Raw genomic sequence first — 12,036 nt, forward strand, 5'->3', positions numbered from 1 at the left:
GTCAAACGCTTTGAATTTTTGGCGCGGTTGCAACAGCTCATGGAAGGGGATGCGTTCAGTGCGAAACTTGTTTTCAGTGATGAAGCAACATTTTTTCTTAATGGTGAAGTGAACAGACACAATGTGCGAATCTGGGCGGTAGAGAATCCTCATGCATTCGTGCAGGAAATTCGCAATTCACCAAAAGTTAACGTGTTTTGTGCAATCTCACGGTTTAAAGTTTACGGCCCCTTTTTCTTCTGCAAAAAAAAGGTTACAGGACACGTGTATCTGGACATGCTGGAAAATTGGCTCATGCCACAACTGGAGACCGACAGCGCCGACTTCATCTTTCAACAGGATGGTGCTCCACCGCACTTCCATCATGATGTTCGGCATTTCTTAAACAGGAGATTGGAAAACCGATGGATCAGGCGTGGTGGAGATCATGATCAGCAATTCATGTCATGGCCTCCACGCTCTCCCGACTTAACGCCATGCAATTTCTTTCTGTGGGGTTATGTGAAACATTCAGTGTTTAAACCTCCTCTACCAAGAAACGTGCCAGAACTGCGAGCTTGCATCAACGATGCTTTCGAACTCATTGATGGGGACATGCTGCTCCGAGTGTGGGAGGAACTTGATTATCGGCTTGATGTCTGCCGAATCACTAAAGGGGCACATATCGAACATTTGTGAATGCCTAAAAAAACTTTTTGAGTTTTTGTATGTGTGTGCAAAGCATTGTGAAAATATCTCAAATAATAAAGTTATTGTAGAGCTGTGAAATCGCTTCAATCATTTGTAATAACCCTGTACATATGTATTGTCACCTTAGATTAGTTTATTAGTCTGTATGTCAGTCTTAAAATTGACAAGCCACCTATGTCACAATCTTTGATTATGTGAGGCATGTTATGGGATAGTAAAAATTTGATTTGATTTGAGACAAACTTGGTGGTACTGATATGAAATAAACTTGGCCATGCACTGCATCATGGCTACATTTAGATTGTTCCTTGAAAATCCTTGACCATGGTGTCACATATAAGGTGTAACACACATCATGGGCTATGTAAGTTCACGCATATCCTGAATCAAATCAGCTCCGCAATATTGAATTATTATTCCTGTTCACTATATTATTGTGCTACAATGGATCCATACTACATTTGTTATTTTTGTTGTTACATTTATGGCATTCAGCAAGTGCTAATCACACATTGCACATTTACAGCAAGCAGTAATTCATTGATTAGATTTAGATTTCATTCCATAGACCCAAAAATGAGATGAGTCCAATGGGTGTGGAACATATCAGAAAGTATAACATAAAAAATTTGAATACAATACTCACTACCCTGGTCATTTGTCAGATCGCCAAAATAGATGAATATATTACAGTAAACTGGAACTGCTAATATTTACAGAATTAATACATTGTCATAATGAAACATAGTTACACACTTTAAATTAATTTATCATAAACAAAATACCTAATCTTGACTGTTGTGACCAAATGCTGTCAAAACTAAAATCTAACAGGCTGGTCTAACTGGCCCTGTTAACATATTCATCTATAGAGTAGAAGCTTTAGTAGTAACAGCATTAATGCCTCCACTGTTGAGGATGAAGTGGAGTTCTATACATCATTTTCCATGACACTCTCATCTTTGCCCAATCTGGAGTTGTCACTGGAGAGAGAGAGTTTTCTAAGTTCTTGATGCTTCTTTTTGACTTTTTTACATTGTTGTGGCCTTACGTTGACCACAATATCATCCATTTGAATTAGACAAACTGTACACAGATTGTTTCACTCAAACATCTAACCAGAGAGCCTGTTTTGTGATCTTTTCTTGTGCTTCAACCCATGTCATCTGTCATAGGTGCAGTTCTTCAGTAGCACATCAATGCAACCTGGCAGCCCTTGGGCCTTTTAGTTAAAAAGTCAGACAGAAGCCAGTGTTTTATACAGAACTGATGGCTACCTAGAAGGCCGTAAAAACTCCAGATTTATGGTCGAAGGCCACATCTTCATCATATCCACACAGTGCCGACTGCTGACACTTCTATTTACAGAACTCTGGAGCAACTGCACACTGATATAAGTGCAAAGGCTTCCACCATGAGTTTCCATTTGAATAAATTCCTTTTGGACATTAGGCCCCATCGTTTTGACACTCAATCCATTATTAAAGCACACATTTCAACGGTCTTTGCAGTGGCCCTCTTCAAACAACACAGCATTCAACACAATCATTACAATTTTATTACTCAGCTTGCAACCAACATGCAATACATCAGTGGAACTGAAAACATTGTTACACTCAAAACCTTTATTATCCTGACACAAGTCTAGCATAACTGCAATGTGAATATGATTGGCCAGCTACCTGCTTCTAACAACTTCTACTACTGCTTTACAGGAAACGACTGATTCAAGGGGTGACCAGAAATTTTACCACGAGGATTTCAAACAATGGAGAGAGTAGCCCATACTTTCAGTTGGACAGCACACTTTAGCTGCCTGGAACAAGTGACAACTAATTAAGATTGCTGATGGGAAACAGTAGTATACCATGCACGAGAATAACAACATATCATATAGCTTCTAATGACATGGTTGAAAGCCTTCCCCATTCACTGGAAGTCGCAATCATGTTACTCACGACCAAGTCTTGTGTGAACACACTTCTTCTTCACTTCTTCATCGGTTGCTCCGCAATCCACCATACGATGCGTGGCAGGGGGTACCTGGTATCACAACTAGCATCTTCTCTCCCTGTTCCACTCCCAAACAGAATGAGGGAAAAATGACTGCCTATATGCCTCTGTACGAGCCCTAATCTCCCTTATCTTATCTTTGCGGTCTTTCCGCGAAATATATGTTGGCAGCAGTAAAATTGTACTGCAGTCAGCCTCAAATGCTGGTTCTCTAAATTTCCTCAGTAGCAATTCACGAAAAGAACTCCTCCTTTCCTCCAAAGACTCTCATCCGACTTCTTGAAGCATTTCTGTAACACTCGCATGATGATCAAACCTACCAGTAACAAATCTAGCAGCACGCCTCTGAATTGCTTCTATGTCCTCCCTCAATCCGACCTGATAGGGATCCCAAATGCTCGAGCAATACTCAAGAATAGGTCGTATTAGTGTTTTATAAGCGGCCTCCTTTACAGATGAACCACATCTTCCCAAAATTCTACCAATGAACCGAAGATGACTATCCGCCTTCCCCACAACTGCCTTTACATGCTTGTCCCACTTCATATCGTTCTGCAATGTTACGCCCAAATATTTAATCGACATGACTGTGTCAAGCACTACACTACTAATAGAGTATTGAAACATTATGGGAGTCGTTTTCCTATTCATCTACATTAATTTACATTTATCTATATTTAGAGTTAGCTGCCATTCTTTACACCAATCACAAATCCTGTCCAAGTAATCTTGTATCCTCCTACAGTCACTCAACGACGACACCTTCCTGTACACCACAGCATCATCAGCAAACAGCCGCACATTGCTATCCACCCTATCCAAAAGATCATTTATGTAGATAGAAAACAACAGCAGACCTACCACACTTCCCTGGGGCACTCCAGATGATACCCTCACCTCCAATGAACACTCACCATCGAGGACAATGTACTAGGTTCTCTTACTTAAGAAGTCTTCAAGCCACTCACATATTTGGGAACCAATCCCATATGCTTGTACCTTAGTTAGGGGTCTGTAGTGGGGCACCAAGTCAAACGCTTTCCAGAAGTCAAGTAATATGGCATCCGTCTGATACCCTTCATCCGTGGTTCGCAAGATATCATGTGAAAAAAGGGCAAGTTGTATTTCGCAGGAGCGATGCTTTCTAAAGCTGTGCAGATGCATGGACAGCAACTTCTCTGTCTCAAGGAAATTCATTATATTCGAACTGAGAATATGTTCGAGAATCCTGCAACAAACCAGTGTTAAGGATATTGGTCTGTAATGTTGAAGATCCGTCCTTTTACCATTATTATATACAGGCGTCAACTGTTCTTTTTTCCAGTTGCTCAGGACTTTACGTTGGGCAAGAGATTCGCGATAAATGCAAGCTAAGTAAGGAGCCAATGCAGTAGAGTACGCTCTGTAAAACCGAATTGGAATCCCATCAGGACCTGGCAATTTATTTATTTTCAGCTCATTCAGCTGCTTCACAACCCCAGGGATGTCTGTCACTATGTCCTCCATACGGTAATCTGTACGAGACTCAAACGGCAGTATGTTTGTACGATCCTCCTGCGTGAAAGATTTCTCAAATGCTAAATTTAAAATTTCAGCTTTCGTTTTGCTGTCTTCCGTTGCCAGGCCAGACTGATCAGTGAGCGACTGGATGGAAGCGTTCAACCCGTTTACCGATTTTACGTAAAACCAGAATTTCCTTGGGTTTTCAGCAAGATCTTTTGCTAAGGTATGACAGTGGTAGTGGTTGTATGCTTCACGCATCGCTCTTTTTACAGCAGCATGAATCTCTACTAAATTTTGCCTGTCCTCATTCTCCCAATCTTTCTTGTACCGCAAGTGCAACTGTCTTTGCTTCCTGAGCATTCTCCGAATTGCGCTGTTAAACCACGGTGGGTCTTTTCCATCCATAACCCACTTTTTCAGCACATACTTCTCCAATGCGTGATTTACAATGTGTTTAAAATTTGCCCATAATTTTTCCATGTCCATCGTACTGGAAGTAAATGAAGTCAATTCATTTACTAAGTGAAATGCTAACAACTGCTTATCTGCTCTTTCTAGTAAGAATACTCTCCTAGCCTTCTTGACCGACTTTTAACCATAGTCGTAATGACAACATCATGATCACTAATCCCTGTCCCAACAGTGACACCGTCTATGAGGTCTGGTCTGTTCGTGGCTGCCAGATCTAAAATATTTCCATTACCCGTTGGCTGTCGATTTAGTTGCTCAAGACATTTTTCGGATAATGTGTTCAAAAGTAATTCACTCGACAGCTTGTCTGTACCACTTGTAATGAATCCATAGACATCCCAGTCTATACTAGGTAGGTTGAAGTCACCTCCGACTAATATAGCATGATCCGGGTACTTCTGCGATTCAGAATGTAGACTCCCTTTGAATGATTCTAGAACTGCCATGGTGGAACCTGGTGGCCAGTAATAACACCCAACAGTTAACTTTATTTCCCCTAGCCCTGTTAAATATGTCCAGATAACTTCGCAATCACAGTCTACTTCGACCTCAGTAGACACAATATTTTTGTCAAATGCAATGAAGACACCACCTCCTATGGTGTCTAATCTGTCTTTCTGATACACATTCCAATCCTCACTAAATATTTCAGAACTTTCTATCTCAGGGTTCAGCCAGGTCTCAGTCCCGAGAATAATTTGCACGCCACACACTTCTTGGAGGGCAGTAAATTCAGGAACTTTATTCCGAACACTCTGAAAATTTACTGCTAATATCTTGATAGCTGAAGTGTCTTTACAATGAGCGTGTCCTGCTACAAACAAACAAGATAGCACAATGGTAAGACAATGAATTTGTATTCAGGAGGAAACTGGTTCTAATCTCCGAGCAGTCATCCAGATTTAAATTTTTAGCGATTTCCCTAAATCATTTTAGGGATAGGCCACAATGGTTCCTTTGAAAGAGCACAGCTGATAGCCTTCCCCAGTCTGAGCTTGTACCCTGTATCTAATGATTTCATCATTAACAGGACATTAAACTCTAATCTTCCTTCCTCCTGCTAGCATGCTGAGATTGCACAGTATGCTTTAGAAGGACTGTTAAGTGCCTTTGGCAGAGTTCACCTATGATGGGTCGCTGCAGTTGTCAAGTGAGTTATTCCTTCTGTCTTTCACGCCTACCTACACAACATCAATGTTCATTACACAGGTGCCATAGTTGTATCTCACAACTTTCTCTTTCTCTCTCTCTCTCTCTCTCTCTCTCTCTCTCTCTCTCTCTCTCTCTCTCTCTCTCTCTATCATGGTTAGTGTTGCTGCAAATTGGTAAAATGCATGTAGTTAGAATGGAAAATAATTTAATTTTTCCCATTAGAACTAATGTTTATTTTCTTCTTTTTATCATCTAATATATAGTCTTCTCTCTGACCAGTTGTTCATTGTCGGTCTTGGTGAAGTGACAAACAGTAGTCTCCCAGCTTATTGGTATTGCAGTGACCCTGATACCATCTGAAGTCTTGATGGAAGTAATCACCTTTTTCCTCACTGCCATCATCCAATTTTCAAGCAAAAAATAAAGGCGATTGTTCAAAAAGTGAATCTTGAGGATCATCTTTAGATAAGACTCCCATAAACTGTGTCATTGGTTCCAACTTAATATCTGGAGATAGTGACAGGGTTTTTTTCAGATCCATGACATTCTTGTGCAGGAAAGAGCTTGTCATAGTAATTATAATAAGTGCTTACAAATATAAAACCCGACACCAAAATTTTAACTTCATACTATTAAAAAAACTAAACTCCATCCTAACAGTATAGGAAGGCCCAACTGCACTGACTGGCCGCTGTGTCATCCTCAGCCTATAGGCATCCTTGTATGCAAATGTGGAAGGGCATGTGGTCAACATACCACTCTCCTGATCATATGTCAGTTTATGAGACTGGAGCCGCAACTTCTCAGTCAAGTAGCTCCTCAGTTTGCCTCACGAGGGCTGAGTGCACCCCGTTTGCCAACAGCACTCAGCAGACCGGATGGTTACCCATCCAAGTGCTAGCCCAACCTGACAGTGCTTAACTTTGCTGATCTGATGGGAACTGGTGTATAACTATGGCTAGGCTGTTGGCAACTTTTATAGTCAGTGAAATAATGTATGAAATACACATAATTTAGATAGCAAAATTTCATTTTTTAAAGAAAAGTAATGAATGTTAACTGTTAAAAATGGTGGGTGATATGACTCTTTTGTTACCATAAAACCATAAAAAGCACACTAAAAATCAACAAAAATAAGCCACTCTCATTTTTAAAAGAAATTGTTAATCTCCATAAGAAGATGGAAGAAATTTGGTTTAAATTCACCTATTACCACAACAAAGGAGCTATTCAGTTTCACAGACCTAGGCGCAACGAAACAGAACTTTATGTACCTGGGCCCACTATGTAAGGCTTTGAAGCCACTGTATCAAGACCCCTACATGCTCGAAGGATGGAGTGACAGGACATTGATTGATCCTCTGGGTAAAACAGGGAAATAAAGTTGCATCCATCAATCAGCTTAAAGTGGTATACATTGGTACCAAAGGTGTTGCCAAATCTATGGCCAAAAATGTACAGATTTTCCTCCCCCCAGCAACTCAGCAGACAGACATGTGTGACACACTATGACAGATGTCAAGACAATGAGGTACTGACAGCAACTGTGGTTCCATAAATGAATCCAAATCTACTGTCAAATGGCAAAAATTTCTTTCAAAAAGTTCCAGGTACAGGGCAGGGGGATGGGGAAAGGAGATGGGCTGTCAGTGCCCCAAGATTCTACTCAGTGGAATCAACAACACCATTACAGAAATGTACTGGCAACACAATGACACATTACCTGCAGAGGATTAATATACACATAGCCTTCAACCCATCTGGATGTTAATACAACTAAAGCACACTATACCAGTTCCAAACTGAACAATCCATTGCCCTCACCCACCTAATCCTTCACCTACACATCAACTCAGCCAATTAACACACCCGTCAACTCCTATCCTTAATAAAAGTCCTCAATCTTTCCTCTCCCACATCCACACCAGCTGTTCAGAGCATCGTCCTACAGGCCAACTGCAAATTAGAACAGTAAGCCACCCTCCACCTTAAAAAACTATCCAATCTCCTGGTTTCCCACCTCCGGAAAGGCAACTCACTCACCCTTCACAACCTTTCCAGCAAACCTCAACATCCTCTCACTGCACACAAACCCAGTCTCTCCCATCTACTCAATCTCCCACTTCCAGCTCCACTCCCTCCAAAACCTCAAAATTCCAATCAACATAATCTGGAACCACAACACCCTAATTCAGTAGTTAACCTTTCCTCCAAACCTCTCTCCCAATCCAAAACCTCTGTCCTATCCAAAGGCCTCACCTTCAGCCCCACTCCCAGATTCAACCAAACAGCCCTCGTCAAAGATTTACTGTCCTACACTCGTACTCTCTGCTGGAAATATCACTTTGCCATGAAGAAAAATGATCCTAATCCTACTCCTAATGATCCAACTCCCCAAGACACTATCCAAATTGAACCCTGCCTGGAACAGTTCCGTCCTCCGTCACAGCGGGACCCACCTCCTCTTCCTCAAAATCACCCCCTCCAAACCTTCCAGGAATTTCTGACTTCCAGCCTTGCCTCTCAATCCTTAATCCTACTCCCAACATCACCACTGCTGAAGCCCAAGCTATCTGTGATCTGAAGGCTGACCATTCCATCGTCATTCTTCCGGCGGACAAGGGTTCCACGACAGTGGTACTTGATCGTCGGGAGTATGTGGCTGAGGGACTGCGTCAGCTTTCAGACAACACCACATACAAAGTTTGCCAAGGTAATCCCATTCCTGATGTCCAGGCGGAGCTTCAAGGAATCCTCAGAACCTTAGGCCCCCTACAAAACCTTTCTCCTGACTCCATCAACCTCCTGACCCCACCGACACCCCGCACCCCTACCTTCTACCTTCTTCCTAAAATTCACAAATCCAATCATCCCGGCCGCACCATTGTAGCTGGTTACCAAGCCCCCACAGAACGTATCTCTGCCTACGTAGATCAACACCTTCAACCCATTACATGCAGTCTCCCATCCTTCATCAAAGACACCAACCACTTCCTCGAACGCCTAGAATCCTTACCCAGTCTGTTACCCCCGGAAAACATCCTTGTAACCATTGATGCCACTTCCTTATACACAAATATTCCGCACGTCCAGGGCCTCGCTGCGATGGAGCACTTCCTTTCACGCTGATCACCTGCCACCCTACCTAAAACCTCTTTCCTCATTACCTTAGCCAGCTTCATCCTGACCCACAACTTCTTCACTTTTGAAGGCCAGACATACCAACAATTAAGGGGAACAGCCATGGGTACCAGGATGGCCCCCTCGTATGCCAATCTATTCATGGGTCGCTTAGAGGAAGCCTTCTTGGTTACCCAGGCCTGCAAACCCAAAGTTTGGTACAGATTTATTGATGGCATCTTCATGATGTGGACTCACAGTGAAGAAGAACTCCAGAATTTCCTCTCCAACCTCAACTCCTTTGGTTCCATCAGATTCACCTGGTCCTACTCTAAATCCCATGCCACTTTCCTTGACGTTGACCTCCATCTGTCCAATGGCCAGCTTCACCCGTCCGTCCACATCAAACCCACCAACAAGCAACAGTACCTCCATTATGACAGCTGCCACCCATTCCACATCAAACAGTCCCTTCCCTACAGCCTAGGTCTTCGTGGCAAATGAATCTGCTCCAGTCCAGAATCCCTGAACCATTACATCAACAACCTGAAAACAGCTTTCGCATCCCGCAACTATCCTCCCGACCTGGTACAGAAGCAAATAACCAGAGCCACTTCCTCATCCCTTCAAACCCAGAACCTCCCACAGAAGAACCCCAAAAGTGCCCCATTTGTGACAGGATACTTTCCGGGACTGGATCAGACTTTGAATGTGGCTCTCCAGCAGGGATACGACTTCCTCAAATCCTGCCCTGAAATGAGATCCATCCTTCATGAAATCCTCCCCACTCCACCAAGAGTGTCTTTCCGCTGTCCACCTAACCTTCGTAACCTCTTAGTTCATCCCTATGAAATCCCCAAACCGCCTTCCCTACCCTCTGGCTCCTGCCCTTGTAACCGCCCCCGGTGTTAAACCTGTCCCATGCACCCTCCCACCACCACCTACTCCAGTCCTGTAACCCGGATGGTGTACACGATCAAAGGCAGAGCCACGTGTGAAAGCACCCATGTGATTTACCAACTGACCTGCCTACACTGTGAAGCTTTCTATGTGGGAATGACCAGCAACAAACTGTCCATTCACATGAATGGACACAGGCAGACAGTGTTTGTTGGTAATGAGGATCACCCTGTGGCTAAACATGCCTTGGTGCACGGCCAGCACGTCTTGGCACAGTGTTACACCTTCCGGGTTATCTGGATACTTCCCACTAACACCAACCTGTCAGAACTCCGGAGTTGGGAACTTGCCCCTCAGTATATCCTCTCTTCTTGTTTACAAATGTCTGCTTGTGTCTGTGTATGTGCGGATGGATATGTGTGTGTGTGCGAGTGTATACCTGTCCTTTTTTCCCCCTAAGGTAAGTCTTTCCACTCCCAGGATTGGAATGACTCCTTACCCTCTCCCTTAAAATCCACATCCTTTCGTCTTTCCCTCTCCTTCCCTCTTTCCTGATGAAGCAACCGTTTGTTGCGAAAGCTTGAATTTTGTGTGTATGTTTGTGTTTGTTTGTGTGTCTATCGACCTGCCAGCACTTTTGTTTGGTAAGTCTCATCATCTTTGTTTTTAGATATATTAATACAACTAAAGTTATATATGAGGGTCATCCACAAAGTAAGTTCCGTTTCTATTTCTATCTGTGGCAGCACTATGATCACAGTTCCGAGCACGTGTGGCAGTTACTCTGACTCAAGGAGAAGACATGTACACCATTTTCAGATTGCTGCTGTCAACATGTGCTTTGTAGTGCTTCTTTATAATGTCAGCCATAATTGAAAATGCCACCATGTGTGAAATCAGATCTGTGATTCATTTTCTAAATGCAAAGAAAGTTAAACCAAAGGAAATCTGCGAGTTTTACAGACAAAATGCTATGGGTGATTCAATGGCTAGAAGATAGGTCAGACTGTTCAATGAAGGACATGATCAAGTGCACAATGAATCTGTGCTTACTGATGAACTGGTTCACACAACTGAAGAAAAGATTAAGCACAACCATAAGTTTACACTTAGTGCCCTTGCTACGGAAGTTCCGAAAATCTCACCATCACTAATTCATGAAATTGTTACTGAAAAACTGAAATTTTGAAAACTTTGCTCACATTAGGTACCCAAAATTCTTACTGAACAACAGATGGGCAGTGCACTTCAGTTTTTGACACACTACAATGAAGAAGGTGATGTTTTTCTTTCTCAGAAGGTCACGGGGGATGAAACTTGGGTATCATATGACACCCATGAAACAAAACGGCAATCAGTGGAATGGAGGCACACTTCATCCCAAATTAAGGTTAAGCCTAAGCAAATCTTGACACCTCAAAAAGTCATGTGCACCATTTTTCGGGACAGAAAAGGCATTTTGCTGATTGATTTCTTATCACAAGGCCAAACAATCAATGCACATGGTTACTGTGAGACCATTAAGAAATTGCGCCACACAATACAGAACAAGCGCCGAGGATTACTGTCAGAAGGTGTTGTTTTTTCCACAATAATGCCTGAGCACATACGGCAAATATGACCAAACAACTCTTACGGGAATTTCACTGGGACATGTTTGAGCATCCTCCGTACAGCCCAGACCTCACTCCTAGCAACTTTCTTCTCTTCTTACACCTAAAATTTGTCCTTGGTGGTCAACACTTCAACGATGATGACGAGCTGAAAGAACTTGTTACGACATGGTTGAATAAACAGGTGGCAACCTTCTATGAAGAAGGCATACAAAAACATGTGCCATGCTATGACAAGTGCCTACAAAATTTCGGAAGTCATGTAGAAAAGTAGTTCAACAGTTGTAGATTTTTGTACAATAAATACTTTTTCTGTATCTGTACCCATTTGTTTTATGTAACCAAACAGAATTTACTTTGTGGATGACCCTGGTATTAATAAGCAGAACCTGCCACTACAGGCACCTTCTGTAAAGTATACTAACAATAAAGTATGACTAATGCTGAAATACTCTTAGTTATAATTATATGAATTACTTCTCAGTTAATTCAAATTGTTACTTCGTTATAATACCAGTATTACGATCTCAATGCTTATTTAATTTTAGTGTTTTTATAACCATGACGAGTGTTC

The 12,036-nt window shown here is 42.3% G+C and overlaps 1 protein-coding gene across 1 annotated transcript in view; it reads left to right on the top strand.

Annotated features, from left to right (window-relative positions):
• The window catches only part of LOC124619660 (centrosomal protein of 104 kDa), a 445,308-nt gene that overhangs the window by 344,395 nt on the left and 88,877 nt on the right, over positions 1-12,036 (top strand). The gene's annotated exons all lie outside the window — the stretch shown is intronic.

The sequence above is a fragment of the Schistocerca americana genome, chromosome 6 (genome assembly GCF_021461395.2).
Source record: "Schistocerca americana isolate TAMUIC-IGC-003095 chromosome 6, iqSchAmer2.1, whole genome shotgun sequence".
Taxonomy (NCBI): Eukaryota; Metazoa; Arthropoda; class Insecta; order Orthoptera; family Acrididae; genus Schistocerca; species Schistocerca americana.